Genomic DNA, 19,120 nt, shown 5'->3' on the forward strand with positions numbered 1-19,120 from the left:
TGCTATTGTAGCGTTTACAATCATGGCATATTCCCTTGACACAAAACAAAGCAGATAAAAAAAATGAAGTGTAGCTCAAGTATACTTGGCAAAGCTATAGGATGGAGAATAGTAAAGGTGAGATAAAATGTAGTAAACTTGTGAACAGTCATAGCTGGCAGTTTTGCAGACTGACATATTTAATCCACTGATAGCAGTGAGACTTCTTCCATTGATTCCACCAAAGAAGGCTTCACTAACACTAGTAATGTGAATAAACACTTTGGAATTTGTGTTACTTGCTAAAGAGTCAATATGTCTCCAAGAGGAATGCTATCCACTAAAATATTCACACTCGTAAAAAGACATCAGCCTATACTTAATATCTGCATGACTGTATTTCACAGGATAATTTACATATTTCAAGGACACCCATTCCATATGCAATAAGCCTGATTAGGAGTACTAAAGTTATTTGAAACTCTGGTACCAAAGAAATCCCAACCTATTAATTACATCAAAAATGACCTTGATATTACAGATACATTCACTATCCTCTGTGACATTCAGATAAAGTTGACTGCACTGTATATCAAGCACTGTGATATGCTGAAGTGTAGAGTCATAAATCTGTACCTGTTTATGTATTTACTGACTCATACGCTAGACCAAACCAAGTGCTTATTACTTCCGACACCGCTATGCATAAACACACTCTGATGAGAATGCATTTATGGTGGACTGCATATAGTCGGCAAGAAGCCCCTAAGGAGAAACAAAAGATTGCCAGAAATCATCCTGACTGTCATACAGGACCCAAAGGTCATTTTCCTGTGGACAACACTTACCAGCAAGTAGACAATATATTCCCTTATAAATGCTTCCAATCACCAATAAAAAGTAGTATATTATATTCAAGATTTGAAAGTCATTCTACAGAAAACAAAAAATCCACATAATTATGTTTCAACAAAATAATTGTATAGGATGTTTTTAAATCTGAATTAAAAGGTTATCAGTCCACACTGAATTCTTCAAAAACAGAGGCAGAAGCAACTTGGGAAAAGACAAGAACAAGGCACACCACCGGTAGGACAGTTAAGAAGACATCAAAGGTAAAAGAAGATGATGACCTTATGCAGACAGGGCAGATAGTACAAAGTTCTGAAAAGGCATAGCAGTGTCCAGGTGTTTATGTGTTGGAGGAGAATATTTCAATTAAAGTAGTTATTTTAAGGTGGCACATTTACAGTGGATGCTTCAGAGAAGGTGAGTAGCATCAATATATTCAACAGAAAACTCAAGTACAACAAATGAGATAATATTTGAAAGTTGCACACATCTGCATGGCTGAATTATTTCTTTATATCAACTTATAATAGGGGGCCAAGAGGCAGAATAAAAATACAAATATTCCACTAATCTCAAAATTTGTCTTTGTTGATATAATTTTTTATTGAAGCATCCCACGTTCAATGAATATCATTGTGCTCCCTTTCTGATTCTCTTTAGCATGCAAAACAAAAGGAACTCTTTCATTGCAACTTTCTAGCTATAGACCTAAAAATTGACAAGTTGGGAAACGTCACCACCTATAATAACATATGGACCAAGTATACAAGGGCTTTATTTAAGTTCTACTGAAATTAGCAGAGATACTTTCTAACTCAGTAAAGCTCTTTGAAGCATACAGATATTACATAGCTGTTGACTTTAAACATGTTATTCATTCAAGTAATTGTCTATTTGTGAGAGATTCACTATCAGGCCTACATTATAAATCTTAGAGCAATTAACTCACAGGAGTTTCACATGTGTATGTTCTGAGGGGTGTTGGTTTACATTCTTAAAGAGAAGAGAGTGAGAATATCATGCCTACATTTCTGCCAGTTTAATGCTGGAAAGCAGGCTGTGGGAAGCAGTAGCATCTTATGATGGGATTTAAGAAACATCCAGGATTAGAAAGAGCTCTTTGGTCTTCCAGCATACACCTTTATTTGTTTTAGCATTATGTCAGTCTCTTCAACAAACTGATTAAATTTCATCTTAAACTACAAATGTTTTGTTTCCCTTATTATTCTAAGAACATAATCAAAGTAAGGACACAGAAGAGCGAAGCAACCTAAGTAAATGAAATACAACCATGGCAAACAAAATAAACGTGTACAATTAAAAATTAAATATATATATATTAAAAAAAAAGAACATTCGCAGCAGATTTGGACCCATAGCCAACTCTCCATATGCATGCATACACACACGTATGTGTATATATATGCATATATATACACACACACATAAACACACACACAAAGTATATATATATCGAGTGGTATATGTGGAGCTATCCTTTTCTATTATCTGAAACAATCTGAATGCAGGAAGCAACCTGGTTTATATCACATATCCCACTTCTCAAATATAACCCATACATCTGTTTTCTGGCTATGCTCTGCTACCATTCATCAAAAAAAAAAAAAAAAAAAAAAAAAAAAAAAAAAAGGCAAAAAAAAAAAAGCTCACCTGTCTTTTACTGTTGCTATATGCTATTTTGCTACATACTAGAGGTTGCTCTGTCTTTCCCTTTCTCTTACCATTGTGATCATTCTTTTATTTATTTTTTCCCCCCAGTTCTTCTCTTCCACACAGGTTCTTGGGCAATGTTAAGGAATAAAGCAATTTTTCCAGCCATTTACATTTAATTTTTCATTGCTTCCAGTCAATTACCACTAATATATTTTCCTACTCTCTATCTTTAAAAACCGCAAGAGGTCTCCCTCTCTTTCTTCCTCTTGCCCTTCCTCTTTTACGGGCTTAAATGCAAATTCCCCTCCTTTTTATTTGCATTTGCCAGCTATTACTGTTTGCCTTTTTTAGGCTTTTGCCTAGGTCAGGCCTGACACTTCTAACTGACAGTAGTAAACAAAATCAGTAAATATTTCTCATGCCTTCAGCAATAATGCTTCTGCCTATTTATATCACAGAAACCCTGTAATACAGTGGCTAAGCTACAACCAGAGCATGATCAAAGTCACTGGGCTAATTAATCAAGGCCATCTGCATATGTATGGCCACCAATGTTTCAGCAGTGAAAATATATATAAATAATAATAATAATAAAAAACCCAAAACATCCAAGAAACTGTTACAGCACTGCATGCTGGCATGTAAGCCATTCATAGCAGCCACACGGGAAGTAGAGATAACTCTTTCTCCACTAGCTTGGATGAGGATTTTTTTACTGACCAGACTTGTTCTCTGGGTGTATACTAAATAGAAAGCTCAGAGCTGATCATCTCTGTAAGCAGGGAAATCCAAATAACATCAGAGTTTTACTGATTTCATTAAGCTCTGGTACAAGATTATTTGTATTTGTAGCAATCTATTAGAATCATAGAAACATTTTCGTTGGAGAAGACCCTTAAGATCAAGTTCAACCATTAACACTGTCAATCTATTCTTACAGCTTACTTTTTTCTGCATTATACACAAATTATACAAAAATAAAACCAACCAAACCATGTTCTTCTCTTCTTGCTGTACTTGTAAGACATAAGCCTGGCAACTGTTAGGTAATTTCATTCCTTGCCTTACAGTAAATTATAGTTTCCTCCTGCTGCTGAGTTGCCTGGTCCCTGCAGAGTGGATGATGATTCTCTGTTTGCTATTATAATGTACAATGTAGGGAAGCATTGACAAAAATCTTAGGAAATGCAATTCCTTTTTCAACAAAGTTTATGGCATTTGTTAGTGTGGCTGAAAACAGACAGAAATGGGATTTTGCCAGTGTTGAAAATACTGAGGTAGGAAATCTCTGAGATGCCAATAACAAAAATTCCAATTTACAGCAAACACACACGAGGACATAGGCTTGGATTCTGGACCACTTCAAAAATGCAATTACTACACTCTGTTGGAAGAACCATTCGTTCACTGGCCAATACCTTCACTCCTTCCTTACAACAGCCACAAGGCAGTATCACACACATGTTCACACAAGCAACCCTGGTAACATAATGCAGCAGCAAGATCGGGTTATTCCCCATGACATTGTCATTAGTCAGCAGAAGAAGAGAAGTAAAAGCTTTAGCCTTAAGTGTTTCTCTTCATTACAAGGAAGATGGACCTTTCCCAAAACATGAAAAACAGCTTTCCCGTGTATGTGTTGTTTCCTACTAATGGCGAACTTAGTGAAAAATACATACATAATATTATCTAAACACATATTTTTAAAAATAAACCCAATGTGAGACAAAGGATACAATGGATTTAAAGTATCTCCGAAAGGAATGTCTGGAAGAATTTCTGCTGGCACACTGCTGTAAATACTGGTAGTTCAATTACTATGTTAAAATCTGCATGTGCACACAGAACAATTCACTTAGATGAGGTTAAGTTTACTGTAAATACATTTAAGTATTTAGAAGAGAACTGTACTGGAAAGTTTTCTTATCTTTATTCCCCCAAACTACCCCTGACATCTTAGGTCAAAACAGTAGCTACTGTGGGCTGATATATTTGTTTTCTCCATGTGACACATCAGAGTAGCTGAAATGGTGGACTAAATAAAGCTGAACTTCTAAGCCACATCATGATTAAAGTGAAGTGATTAAAGTAGCTGATGGAGTATGAGAGATTATTTTTAACATAGATTAGAATCATAAAATAGTTTGGGTTGGAAGGCACCTTTAAAGGTCATCTAGTCCGCCCCCGCCCTGCACCAAGCAGGGACATCTTCAGGTTGCTCAGAGCCCCGTCCAACCTGACCTTGAACACTTCCAGGGATGGGGAATCTACCACCTCTCTGCGCAACCTGTGCCAGCGTTTCACCACCCTCATCGTAAAAAATTTCTTCCTTAAATCTAGTCTGAATCTACTCTCTTTTACTTTAAAACTGTCAGCCCTTGTCTTATCACTGCAGGCCCTGCTAAAATGTCTGTCCCCATCTTTCTTGAAAGCTGCCTTTAAGTATTGAAAGGCCGCAGTAAGGTTTCCCTGGAGCCTTCTCTTCTCCAGGCTAAATAACCCCAACTCTCTCTGTTTTTCCTCATAGGAGAGGGGTACCAGCCCTCTGACCATTTCTGTGTCCCCCCTCTGGGCCCGCTCCAACAGGTCCATGTCTCTCCTGTGCTGAGGACCCCAGAGCTGGACGCAGGACTGCAGGTGGGTCTCACCCGAGCGGGGCAGAGGGGCACAATCCCCTCCCGCGACCTGCTGCCCACGCTGCTTGGGATGCAGCCCAGGACAGGGTTGGCTTTCTGGGCTGCGAGCCACATTGCTGGGTCACGTCCAGCTTTTCATCCACCAGTACCCCCAAGACCCTCTCGGCAGGGCTGCTCTCAATCCCTTCATCCCCCAGCCTGTATTGATACCGGGGGTTGCCCCAACCCATGTCCAGGACCTTGCATTTGACCTTGTTGAACCTCATGAGGTTCACGTGGGCCCACTTCTCCAGCTCGTCCAGGTCCCTCTGGATGGCATCCAATCCCTCAGGCATGTCAACCACACCGCTCAGCTTGGTGTCCCTCAGCTTGGTTTTCTTCAGGCAAATAAATGTGATAGCCATTGTTAATCAGTGTATATGGTATACAAATGTCTTCCTTTTCCATGTACTGTATACATTTTACTAACCTTTCATCAAAGCGTCATGGTCTAGTGTAAGTGTGTTATTTTGGCAGATGTTCTAGGTTTCTGTCTGGTTTGAATTGCCTCCCCCCCAGTTTATAATTGCAGGTTTGGGGTTTTTTCCCTTTGTTGGGTATTTTCTTGTGAAGTTTTCATCGTATCTACAAGGTCACTATGGCAGATGACCTAATTTGCATCTTCTCCCAACTAAATATTTTATTATAATCCTTTCTAATCACAGCAGAAGTCAAAGAAAGGAAACTGAAAAATGAGTAGATTGAAACTGCAGTCCCTTGAACTAAACTCTCAACATCTTCAATGGAAAGAAGAATTACTCTGTCATTTCTACACCTGCTTTCATCTGCTCTCTGGGGTTCCTCCTGCTGTGAACACCCTAAAGGCTATTTCTCCTCTGAGTATGTAGATCTCTTTTTAAGCTGCCATCTTAAACACTTAACATTCTGTGCGCTTGAGTGCACTTATCATTTGCTTTTTGCTGCAGCTATAAATAACATTAAGAGAATGTCAGTGTCTAGATGCTTTATCCACACATACGCAATGGGATCAGCAGGTTTTACAAAACATTTATCAACATAACATTTGGAGTTTTCATTCTGCTTTCCTTTAGAAAAGCAAGTGCTGCTACAAATGGTTTTCTCTAGACAAAGTGGTATTCAATTATTCAAATTACTTTAGGCTATAATAGTTGTACTAAGCATTGTTCATTTTATTAAATTAATTTTGAATGCTGTTAAGATCTTAAATAGAGATATTTTAATTCACTGCCTAGACAAAGATTTGTGAGTAAATATAACAAAGTAAACAAGCAGATATGGCTAATTTATTAAAACCAAGCAAAAATATACATAGCTTGCTAAACTGATAAAGTTTTATTTGAAGCTAAGTAATTCTGTTGTAGTCCAGACTACACACTGTATAATGTAATCAGATGTTAATGATTAACGTATTAACAACAACAACAAAAAAAAAAAAAAAAAAAAGAGCCTTGCTATTGTTTCTGTTAGTTTCCAAACCATAAAATGTAAAAATGCAGAACATGTTGCTTGCTATGGAGCAACTGAACACAGAATCATTTGCAAGAGCCTTTTAGAACAAGTTTTTTTTTGTAGGGGAGAGGATGATGGAATCAGTTCACAATGTATATATGCTGCAAGCAGGAGAAGAAAATTAAGTCAGAAATCCTTCATTCCATATCCTGCCTAAAATGGAATTGCTATGTACCTGAAATCACGTCCCTCCTAGCTCTTGAAATACCATACACTATTCTGCAAAATTCAAACGGTAAGCATGTTTTTCAATACTGAAGTTCAAATAAGTTTATGGAAAGCCCTGTCTTAAAACAAATAATGCATTCCCTAAGTTACTTTAACTTATCTAGATAAAAGATTTTACTATCTTTACTCAGATGGTAGTACCTTATGCCTAGGGACCTGCCTTCTGAAGTCAACCAATTTCTGCCCAGTGTCTGTAACAGACCCAAAAAACATAACAGTTTTAATCAAATGTTCCGCCCAGTGGAATGTTTGCAGACGTTTCTGTAATCCAAAATAAAACCAGTCTGTGCTTTGAATGCTGCTTTCAAAAAATGCCTCCCACAGATTACCTTCATTTAGACAATAAAGTAATCTCATCCTGGCAGGAACCAAGCTTTTTTGGAGTCTCAGTATCGCTACTTGACTGTTTTGCAAAGAATACTAGACCTGAAGAAGCAATGAGATTTCCGTTTTCCCAAAAGATTACATTCTCACCAGCATAAATAATATTGAATACAGAAGAAAATAGCTGACACTACCTCCTCTTCCCAAAGGAATAAATGGACATCATATTTTCAGTTTTTTTTTCCTCCAGACTTCAATCCATCAAACAAAGGTTTGCAGCCTTCAACATCTAATCTTTTGAATAACAAATATCTTTAAATTTATATTTAAATATGTATTTTAAAACTGCAAGAGCCCAAGCTGAAAAAGTTCTAAAATACAGAAGAGCTGAATAGCAAAAATCAAGTTGTAAAGTATTATGTCTTTCTATTACACTGATGTTAATAGTAAAAATCTCTTAATTTAATAATGCTTTCAATAATGCTGTTATTCAAATAGTATAGCTTTGACCTCAGTAATAATTCGATAATAAGTTTCAGTTAATCATCCTAGCTGTGATTTTCATGTAGTTTAAAGTATAGGGACACTAGTTCTACTTACAGTTTAAAAAAAAAATAATAATTCTGTACTCATTCAAACACTGTAGTCAGTTTCCATCATTTTTCTTTTCTTCAAGGTTTTTAAGACCACCTATTGATTATTTCACTTGATCAGGACTGCTAAGTAGATTTAATATCTATATTTTTTTCAAATTATACATTCATGTGTAGCTGATAAGAAAAATGCGATTCAAGATCAAGTATCTAGAACAGATTACCCTGGAATTGTTTGCTGATTTTATCAACACACACAACAGTGTTGTGAAATAAATGAGAATGATAATTCTCTCCCATAAGAAGCAACAGAGGAACAGACTCTAATGAAGCAAACCAATGGTGACATTCTGCAAATGTGTCCATGTGAGCAAGTTCCTTTGCAGCAATCTAACAATACATATAAGCATTAGAGGATATGATTATAAAACAGTCTTTCAACAACAACAACAAAAATTATCTGGGGAACCAATGAATCTCACTTTCATTTATTAACGCTATGACAATTTGGACACAACTATGTTAATTTTATGTAACGATTCATCTTCTGTTAGATGATAATACATTTATTCTTGTTGGTCTTATTTAAAATTCCCACTTAACAATTTTAAAAAGAAATTTAAAACATCCTTGTTAATCCCATATGCAACAAAACAACAAAAAAATTGTTCTATCTTTACGGAAGACTTTTTATGCAGATAAGAAAAATGTTACTATTTCTCACAGTTAGACTTCTTTAGAAGATGACTAATAGCAGCATATCCTTTCAATCATTGGCACAAAAGTTGCAGATACACGAAATTTTAGCCTGGGAACTCTGCCCTAGGTAAACAGATTTAATGCATGGACATGGTCTTCTGTATGCTTACACTCATAGCCAACTGCTATGTGGGCACTGTTCCCATTCACAAGTTGATTGGAAATTTTCCTTAGAGTATTCACAGCAAGCAACAGGAACAATAAGCCAAGGATTTCCCCTTCTACCAGAAGCCCTTTTTTTGCTGTTTATAAACCACTGACACAAATACTTCAGTTAGCACACTGAGAAAGTATGTTTCAGAAAGCAGTATCTGAAAAGTAGAAAAACGTGTAATGAGAAATAAAAGGCCTGCTGCTGGTAAGTTTTGTTGTAGTGGCACTGTAGGGAATAACAATAACCGCTTTTGGTGAGAAGAGATATAAATAAGAACATATCAATATGATAGGGCACTCTCTGCAAGTAAAATCCTATGACAGCAAATAGCATTAGAAAATAAACTTTATTCTAGAGACAAGGGATATTCTCCAGAGAAAACATCTGAGTATCAGTGTTTGCATAAATGAATTTGATATTCTAAGTTCCTTCATATCTGTGTAATCAACCTGAGATCAGCAAACAGATTCCCAAACATTTTAGAAATGCAGGGTCTCAAAATAAACTCAGTAAACTAAAACTGAGGAAACCAAAATAAGCAGGAATCTGCCTGTGAACTTTTTCATTACACTGTCCACAAACTAATAGGTCTGAATTCACCACTGAAGTTACATGGAGCGAAGTTATAGTTTCAGTGAGTATATGGTAAAAAATGAAGTTTGCAGAGTGAGCAATGTACCTTTCTTCCTTATATATAAAATTCCTATTTTCATCAATGTGGCCTGTTTAATTCTGTAAGACTATGATGTTGACAAAAGTCCTGAACTACTTCCACTGCTTCTGTCTTAGCATCTTCCAGACAAAAACAGGTAATAAACTGAATTAGCATAACTGTGATTAACTTATGAGGGGGAAAAAAATGAGTCTTCTCTTTTTGGAAAGAATACAAAGATAGGTTAAACTACCTCTTGATAATGAACGTGTATACAATTGAGAGAAAACTAAATTATAAGGGCATAATGCTGGCTAGGAAAAAACATGAATAAACACATTAAAATGGTTTGAGGGAATCTGCTTTCCAACCATTATCTGCTGACACAACGTTTTCATTACCTAAAAATTCATACTGCCATTCAATACAGTTCCTACTTCATTGGATTTTATATTCAAAAGCCAAGCAACTCAATTCTCAGAGCACTGAGGAAGAGAGCATTTCTACTGTTAAAACTGTGACAGCTTATATAAATCACTTTCTGCTTCTGGGAGTCAAAAGAGGGGCTCGTCAGTGCTAGAGCACGTCGGTATTTACCAAATGACTCTACACCACGCAGCACTTTATAAAGTGAACTACAACCATACAAAAGGCTATCATTCTGATTTAGTACAGCTTTGTTCTCGTTTGCTTTGGAATAAATGTCCAAACAAGAGTAAGATAGTACAGATCCCAGTCTTTAAAATTCATGTTTGCATTTTGGCTAGTAGCAAAAATGGCAGCATGTAGAAGCGTTTCATACAGAGCAAGGATATGCAAGCAGAGTGGGCTGCTTGCCTTACACAGCTTGCAGAGGAAAACTAAAAGGGCTAAAATAATATATGATAAATAATGTCAAAGAGCCAAGTACTCACATTTGTGACTATCTCCCGTCCTACTGCTCAGGGTCAACATATTACCATAGAGTATCTCTTAAAGCATACTACTAAGAACAGGGAAAAAAAATCAATTCTAACATGCATTTGGGAGAAACTAAGCATAGAGGGCTAAGGAAAATATACTATGTTTGAAATTTAAATCACAGCCTTAAAGCTGTATGTTGCCTTCAAAGGGCAATCTCTACAGCGAAAAAGACTCTGGACTCTGAAGAAAAGCAGATATCCAGTGAGATGTCCAAGAGGACTCTGGTTAGGGAATCTTCACACACAAGGACTTGTACATGCAACCTGGATTGAGTGTCTCTTTTAGTAAATCCCATACTGTTTAAAAATATTTTGCATGAGGTAGACCTCTGTAACTAAAAAGCACATCAACATAATGAAATAATCCTGGTACTTCTGTCCATTCATTCTCTGTCCCATAACTGAAACCTCACTTTCTGAGAACCAGAGCGCTTCATATTCCAAATCAGAAAAGTAAGTACACTAGACACATGTTGTAATTACTGTCCACAGAGCAAAGGCAGTTTATTTCTTCAAATCTGCAGCCAGTATTTAAGCATTGGATGGTCCCAATTTACTTTATGAAAGCATAACATCTTTAATACGTGTATGTATATAACTAAACATTAATTATTTTCTTTTCACAACTTTTAGACAAGGTTAAGCACATATCACAGTAAGTATTCTGGAACAACCTCTCAAAAATATTTTCAGCAATTATTGTAACTATGTACAATTCAGGAGTCTGTCAAGGGATACTTAATTGTTTTTAAATAATGAGTTAATCATAAAGCCTGCACATAATTAATAATCAACAAAATCTGCAGTCAGCTGTCTCCCATTAGTCTGTACTGTGCACCTCACCTTTATCATCTGCTTATACAAAAATGGCATGGAAATCCTTCGAAAGTTACAGAATTTTACAATGATTCCTCATGCTATGTACTCCTTCAGAAACAATAAACATTGCCAAAAAAATCCAGAAAAGTGTCGCGCTCTCACTCTTTCTGCTCAACTCTGACAAAAAAGTAGGAAAACATTAAAATAAGATCAAAGCACAGTTTAATGAATTTATTAAGCAGATCCATCAGACCAAGCTGCATAGAAAAAAGTAGAAGCCACCCCTTAATTTTTAAGATATGATGGTGGTAATGGGGTACTCCCCATGCTATAGTAGGTCAGCGATTTGAGCAGTCAGTTAAAACATGAGTAACCTGGCTCAGTTCCATTCTTCTCAGCTGACTCCTCCTGATGTCCCAAGAGACCCAGCCGTGGATCAGCAGTCACACCTTGTGCCGGGAGGGAAAATCGTGGCCCCTCTTTGCCTGAAATTCTGTTAAATTCTGCCCGGAACACAAAGACTCATAGGGCCAGAGAGAGCATGAAAGAGCAAGGACATAATGAAAAATATACTGACTTATACTCTGGGGTAATAAACTGAATTTCATCTTTCTGTGAATTTTTAAAAAAAACTTGTTTCCCAGGTTATTGGGGCAAAGCAAGAGAAAAGGGACAGACATTCCTGAGAAGCTTAAAAAAACTACAGTAACAGATTTTGTATGTTATTCACCTACTTCGCCGCTCTATTTTACTAACAGTTGTAATTCCTCTGATTGTTGAAATTTGCACAGTCCTTGTGTGGACTTCCGGGGCACGCAAAAAGGATAGCCTTATTTTAACTAGATTTCAGACACGCTTACCTGAGATTTGTATATATGCACCCAAAAACCCCAAAACACCACACACCACAAAAAGTGAAGAAAAACCCCTCATATTCTTCATCTGTTGAACATGCATTCTAACAGGAGCATTCCATTTTTAATCTCAAAAAAAAACCCCAAAACAAAACAAAAAAAGAGCCCAAAATCCAGAATTCTGCCTGCTGCCCTCTTACTGAAAAGACACTATATTTATCATCCTTTAATAAGCACACAGATTCCTGCTAATCCATTTCTAACAATTGTTTAAAAATATAGAAGATTCTTCACAGTCCTACACAGATTTTTTTTTTTTTTTTTTTTTTTTTTTTACAGTAAAACCAGAAGGAATATTTTAAATAATCAAAGGCAAACTTCTTCTGAAATACATCATTCTTCCACTCCCAACACACATTACAAATCAATATTCATTCTGTGTGTTTTTCCCAGCACATCGTCTGCACAATGTTCAAACAGATTTTAATGAATCCTGCATTCTATACTTATTCACTATGGCTTTCTTTGTATTTCCAGAAAGGGCCACAAGAAAGAAAATTACAGCAGACAAAAATATAAGGTGTGTTAGGATGAGATAAGTTACTTTCAGAAAAGTAATTTCAATTATTACTAACAGTCTGTGCCAATGTTGCTCAGTAGGCTTCAAAGAGTACTTGTAAGAGCAAAGACAACATTTTTTCCACTGTCAGCAACTGTAGTTGTGCAGGAATTAGCTGATATGAACCACCATAGAGATGAAAATAGCATTTATACTGGGAGTGCAAAAGAAAATGAGATGCTCTGTTACCTAAATTAGTTGAATTAAATTTTCATCGGCCTCGCTGAATATTAATCACACACACAGTTTGTCTTCATATTGCAACCAAAATCTTCTCCAGTTTTCATAGCATGTCTACCTCAAATCCCTTTCCTTTTGCATCTATTTAGAATTGTATAACCTGAATCAAGATGTTTAAGTCTAAACACGAGTCATTCAAAAGGAAAAAGGAATGATATGCCAAACAGTAAGCGTATACTGTAGTATTTATTATTGTAATTTACTGTTCAAACACTCCTTTCACATTATATTTCTGCAGGAAAAGTTAAACTCCAAGCATGAAAGCATCTTCCTAAATACACAGCTTTTATTTTTTCTGCTTAATTAAAAAAGCAAACAACACTAAGCCAACCATTAATCTAAACAGCTCGTTCTTAGCAGTCAAATCTAAAGTTTGCAATACCTGAATAGCATACCTTATGACTGGGAAATTTGATGGTGTTTAATTTTTTTTTTTTAATTATTTACAAATAGTGAAATATAATTTCATCGTGTAATTTTTTTATATCTATAGGTTTATAAATGATAGAAATTAGCATCTTTTTCAGTCCTTTTATAAATGGTTATAATCCAAATTTGGCAAAATCCAAAATTGTACTTAATTATTTCTCAGTATGATTCTTAGGGAAGTGGCAGAACTTATTAGACCGCAAGCGTTAAGAGATGCTATCTACCACTTTTGCAGAAGAGAGCATTGGGTCCAAATGCTGATCAGAAACTGTGTTCTGTTGAGACTACTTACTTTTTAACAGACTGAAAAAGAGGTTAACTGGGTGTATTTCTTCAGAGTTGAAATACATTTCTACTAGCTACTTTTCATAAGCTCATGTGCTGAATACATTTTGTAAAATCAACCAATCAGGTTTGGACTGTGCCTGGATCTTGCAGTGAATCATCAGAAAGAAACAAAACAGAAAGTCTCCCCTCCCTGCATCACTTTAAAGCTAACTGGTTTTCCAGTCTGGGTAGGAATTAATTGTCTTCTATCACTGTTACATGTATACTTGCGCTCTCCTAACCTTTAATCACAAATCAGTCAATTAAGTCTTAGCACACCGTGTTTCTGTGAAGCTACTACATTTTTAAAGATACATATTCATTTCTAGACATATGCCTCTTCACCTCATTTGTTTTCACATACAAGGTGCCAGTTCCTAATCTAGCGCTCTATCACACTCCTGTGACAAATTTAATTGAAAACCCCTGTTACAAGTGCTGCTACCTATTCACAATTCACCCATGCATTTTTTAAAATTCATCTTGCATTTTAGACTGTTTACATTTCTTCAGGATACAGCAGAGCAGCTGGCTTGCACCCCAGTTCATGTCAATACATCTTAGAGAATCTTAAACTGTCCTGAATCAAAAGATGATCATTCCCTGCCACAGGAAAGTGTTCCTATACCTTAAAGCCAATATAGCTGTGTCCGGACCAACTCATCCTCCCTGGTCAGTGGAGGTCCTTCAAACAAAGGTGATATCACATTTCTTACAACCATAACAACCCTTCTGATATTATTAGAAACCAACACCATAGAAACGTGTCTGAATTTCTTCCATGGCCCAGTTTGCCTTCAAACTAAAATGACTGAATGCTGGTCAACAGCTACTTTTCCTTTAAGCTCAGGAGCTTCAAGTCCTGCTGTAGTACAGCCGGTGGTTTATTCTCTCATACTATAGTACAACATGCTACTTTTTGTCAGTATAATCTTTTTCTTATATGCAAGAGTGCTTTTACTAAAACAGCAAATATTTGTGAGAGATGAATTTTTATTTTTTTTTTCTTTCCTAAAAGCACATACGACGGGTATTTACTGAGCATGTACAACGCGCTCTCAGCTCACTGGACAGTATCAGGTCTGTAGAATCCAGTCCTAAAACTAATAATGTCAATAGAATTTTAACTCCAGCTGAGAAGGAAGTAGTTTTGTTCCCTTTGTAACTAGTAATCCAAGGTCCTGAAAACAAATTTTCTTCTTTTCTTCTAAGTAAAAGAAAAAGGAAATATGAACCAAGGATAAAATAGTAGCATCAATGAGATACTGAAAAACTCTTGTTAAGAGTGTTCACGGAATGATACTACATAAAACTACAAATGAAAATGAAACTGCTAAGAAAATATGAAAACTTACACTGATTACTTATAATTTGCTTCATTACTTTAGGAATCTATTACTTGCTTAAACATACTTTCAGAATGCATAGCGTGCCATAATAAAAGTGATCAAGGTCTGATTTGCTCAGTAACAAAGTATGTGAAAGAAAGTCAGCTAAATCTTATCGCAGCAAAGCATGTCTCCTGCTGACATAAAAGGAAGCTGCACAGCTAAAGCTCTTCAAAGGCTTTGAAGAGGTACACCATTGTAATAGTCGTCAAAAAGATCATGAATTTGTGAGTGTGTCATCTGATGAGTCCTTTATAAATGAACGCCTTTATTCCGCCTCTCCATGTTATACTTTCACCTACTCGGTGATATCATGCACAGTGTCACACCACTCAAGCAGCAATGTCTTTAGCTGTGGCTCACTGATATTCATCACCCTCTTGCTTTTTTAGGACACCAGATAAAAACCTGGCTTTGTTCCCTATAAGAGCTTTTTCGCTTTTATGTTAATACGATAAAAGAAAATACAGAAGCACACCAAAATTATTCAACTGTTCAAAGTGTTGAAAAAAATTCATGACATTCAGTGACATTGAAAAAACACCTGTAGCATTCCCATGCTGAAAATATTCTTCTCCTTTAACTCAGTCGTACATACCTGACACAATGCGCACTGCAGTTACTTAGATGTAGTACCAACAAAAAAACCCCATTCATATGATTTATGTTAACTTTCTCAGGCTATGAGCAGATGTATGACTGGATACATTCCCTTGTTGTATATGTTTGAAGGCAGGGCACATGTAATCATTTCACCTAACCTTTTGAATGACACAGATGTGCACACTCAGGTTGTAACTTCTGCACTTGTAAATTTAATTAACTTCTTATGAAACTCGAAAAAGTATTTTAACTTATAAGTCTATACATTCAGACTGCATTTAAAGGCTCAGAGGGATTTAAAACCCCAAACATCCCAAATTAGCAAATTTCTACAGCTACTCTCACCCTGGGTTAGATATAGAGGGATTTAAAACCCCAAACATCCCAAATTAGCAAATTTCTACAGCTACTCTCACCCTGGGTTAGATAGCTTATCTGATAAAAAGCTTCATTTTTCTTTCTTTGATTTCTAATACTTGATTCCTGTTTTATTTTTCACTTGAATTTAAGCCTAATTTTGCTTTCCAACTTCAGGTTAGATATTGCCGCCTTCTATGAAAGCTCACTGAATTAAACATTTGAATTTCACCATCCTTCCCACCAACTCAATCAGTTCAATCAAGCTCTATTTTTGTTAGGTTTAAATTAATAAAACAGCATTAAAAATGAGGACATAATTCTCACTCTGTTACTTTATAAGTTAAACAGTAATGAATGACATGATCAAGTTGAGCTATCGAATTCTAAAATAAATAATCTTGGCACTTGTTCCCTACAAAGAAATACATCTTATTTGTGATATTACTAAGTGGTGAATTTAGATTATATTATTGGATTGACTCATTAGAAAATATTTCCACCAGTGAAATTGTAATTTCTATTTCACCAAATAGCAAATAAAAAAATAAGCATTGCTAGTTTTCATGGACTGTGACTATTTAAGAACAGAATAATATTTTGTAAACACATCCAAATACGTATTTTTAAGACCAGTTCAAATATTGCAACTCAGACTGAGGTAATTGTCAAATAACTAGTTATTTTTTATTTTTTTTGCTAAAAATTAAAGCAACATTTACATATTCAGGGGGCGGGAACCCACTATGTTTTGATGAGAAGTAACCTAGACCTTGCATCAATTCTCTCATCTCCACCGGCATCATTTCTTAAAAGGTTCAGTCTGCTTTCTGAGCAAAAGCCGTTGAATTGAAGTGTTACAGCTAGCTTCCCCTCATTTTGAAGTTTTACATTTTGGGCTTTTTTCCCTATAATTTCCCTACTTCAAATCTTAAACTTCTGGCTTTCCCATCAGCCCAGTTTTCTTCTTCGGGTTTAGAAACAAAGCAAAAGAATATGAATGAAAAAAATTATTATGCCAGACAATGGGTATAGCAAGACCACAAGAGCATTTGCTTTAAATGAGTGGCTTACAATTTTCTGAAAGGAATTAAAAAAAAATTAAAGACAATATTGGTATGAGGAACAAAGTATGTAAAATAGTAAGAAAAATGAGACAATCTGAAAATCAAACAGGTGGATATTGATAGAACCTAGCTGTTCAGGTACCACTTAACTGGATTTACCAACTCTAGTAATTGATTGCTAGATACCATTCTTGACCACCTCTATTAGGCTAATGGAGCCGTATATTTGTTACAGACGATCCACTGAATTCTTATTCCTACTTACACTTCGTGGTCTGGGACTAATACAAGTCACTGAACAGCACTCTGATAGACGCTGAACAGGAGTACTAAGAAAATGCTCCTTTTTTTGCTAAAGCACTTATAAATGCTAACTTAAATGTGTTATAGTCTTTAAAGGAGCACCAGACATTAGAGAAAAATGCTTTTAGAGAAAAGAAAGGGAAAATAATGGTGAAATATTTTTTAAACAATGTTATTTACGTAAGACAACCCAAACGCTTCATTGGAGCTGAATGAAAACTATGAAAATATGAGAAGCTACTTACTAGTTGATGACTAACAAGAAGCTTACAAATATGTTTCTGTCAAATAGTCTTGCAAGTCTCCACTGAAGATATCAGAAGCATGACAATTCAGCAGCTTTCACTGAAATAGAACGACAAAGTTTTGAATATGATCAGATAATAATGTTTTCCTTTGCATGATATTTAAGTAAACAGACAACATCATAGGCATTGGACTGCCCCTTGCAGCAGGACAAGATAATGTTAAGATGTTTATTCTGGCAAATCTATAAAGTCAGTACTACAGTATTGTATGAATTTTTATTTTTAAGCAACTGTTCAAAATTGGAACTCTAATTGAAATAATTAAATGTACAGCAATGGTATTTTCAAGGCTTGTAACTAGCTTGTTAGTAATTCATGATTTCATATCTCATACTAAATTTAGGAAAATGAACTAATTTGAAAACCTTTTGATTTTAGAACAACGATTAATTACTGCCATAGAGAAATAAGGAAGTATTGATTCTGAGAGAAACTGTTCAGAACACATGAAAAATACTCAAACAACAAAGATAATCTAGTCCTGATCTTGCACAAATTTAGAACTAAATCTGTTTTAGAGAATACTTTTCTTCATTTATATATGTTAATTATTTACCAGGCATTCTCAAGTATGCACTATATTGATATAATCTCATGAAATATTTTGACTTTTCATAGCTATCGTCACCTAACTAATCTCACAGTTAATCATCCTAATAAAAGTGAATAAGTCAAGCAATAAAAAGTTAAATAAAGATATATTAGACCACTAAGAAATATTTTTTGCATTATTCCTGCAAGCACCCTACCAGAAAAATCCAATGACACGTATGCAGATTCTTAATTAATGTGAAACCAGAAACAGAATGTAGGTATACCATGCAAAAACTGCAAATAAACTTATCTATTTGATTTTTTTTTTTTTTTTTAACTTGCTCAGCTTTAGTATTTATAGATCTATGACACTGGAAGAGTATGTCATATATGGAAGACTAATGAGCTAAAAAAAGCATGTGAGATAGAACATCACTCAGTGTACTGTAAATTCCATCAGTAAAATATAGTTGTGTTTGAACTTCATTTACAGAGAAGCTTTGTTAGCTTTCTTAAAACGCACTGTTTGCATTAAACTACTCATGAATCTTTCATGATAAGAAACATGAAAACCACAAGCAAGCCTAGTCCTCTGTTCCACACTCAGGTGTTTTGTTTTTCCCCACAACAAGATATCATCTCCTAAGTCAAGAAACCTCCTTGCTTTTGACAGTAAAGTCCTCAAACATACCTCAAAGCCCTTGAACAAGTGTTTGGGTTAAGGTATTAGCAGGAGTTGCAGAAATGCCTCCACAAATACATCATTTTTACTGCTCCCCGTTTGCCTCCTTGTAATGTAAGTAGTAAGTATCAGAGATCTCTAGTCACCCCAGAGGAACTACAAACAGTAACAGCTAGATTTTACCAAAAACAACAACAACAAACCAGCACTACCCATGTTGTACGGTGTAAGCTAATTACAGGTAAAG

At 35.6% G+C, this 19,120-nt stretch overlaps 1 protein-coding gene across 3 annotated transcripts in view; it reads right to left on the reverse strand.

Moving 5' to 3' along the window:
* CDH18 (cadherin 18) overlaps positions 1 to 19,120 on the reverse strand; it is a 542,660-nt gene that overhangs the window by 392,034 nt on the left and 131,506 nt on the right. For all 3 annotated transcript variants that reach the window (XM_030041847.1, XM_030041846.1, XM_030041840.1), the window contains exon 2: positions 17,595 to 17,694. The gene's annotated coding sequence lies outside the window, so the exon portion shown is untranslated. The remainder of the gene's footprint in view (positions 1 to 17,594; positions 17,695 to 19,120) is intronic.

The sequence above is a fragment of the Aquila chrysaetos genome, chromosome 18 (assembly GCF_900496995.4).
Source record: "Aquila chrysaetos chrysaetos chromosome 18, bAquChr1.4, whole genome shotgun sequence".
Taxonomy (NCBI): domain Eukaryota; kingdom Metazoa; phylum Chordata; class Aves; order Accipitriformes; family Accipitridae; genus Aquila; species Aquila chrysaetos.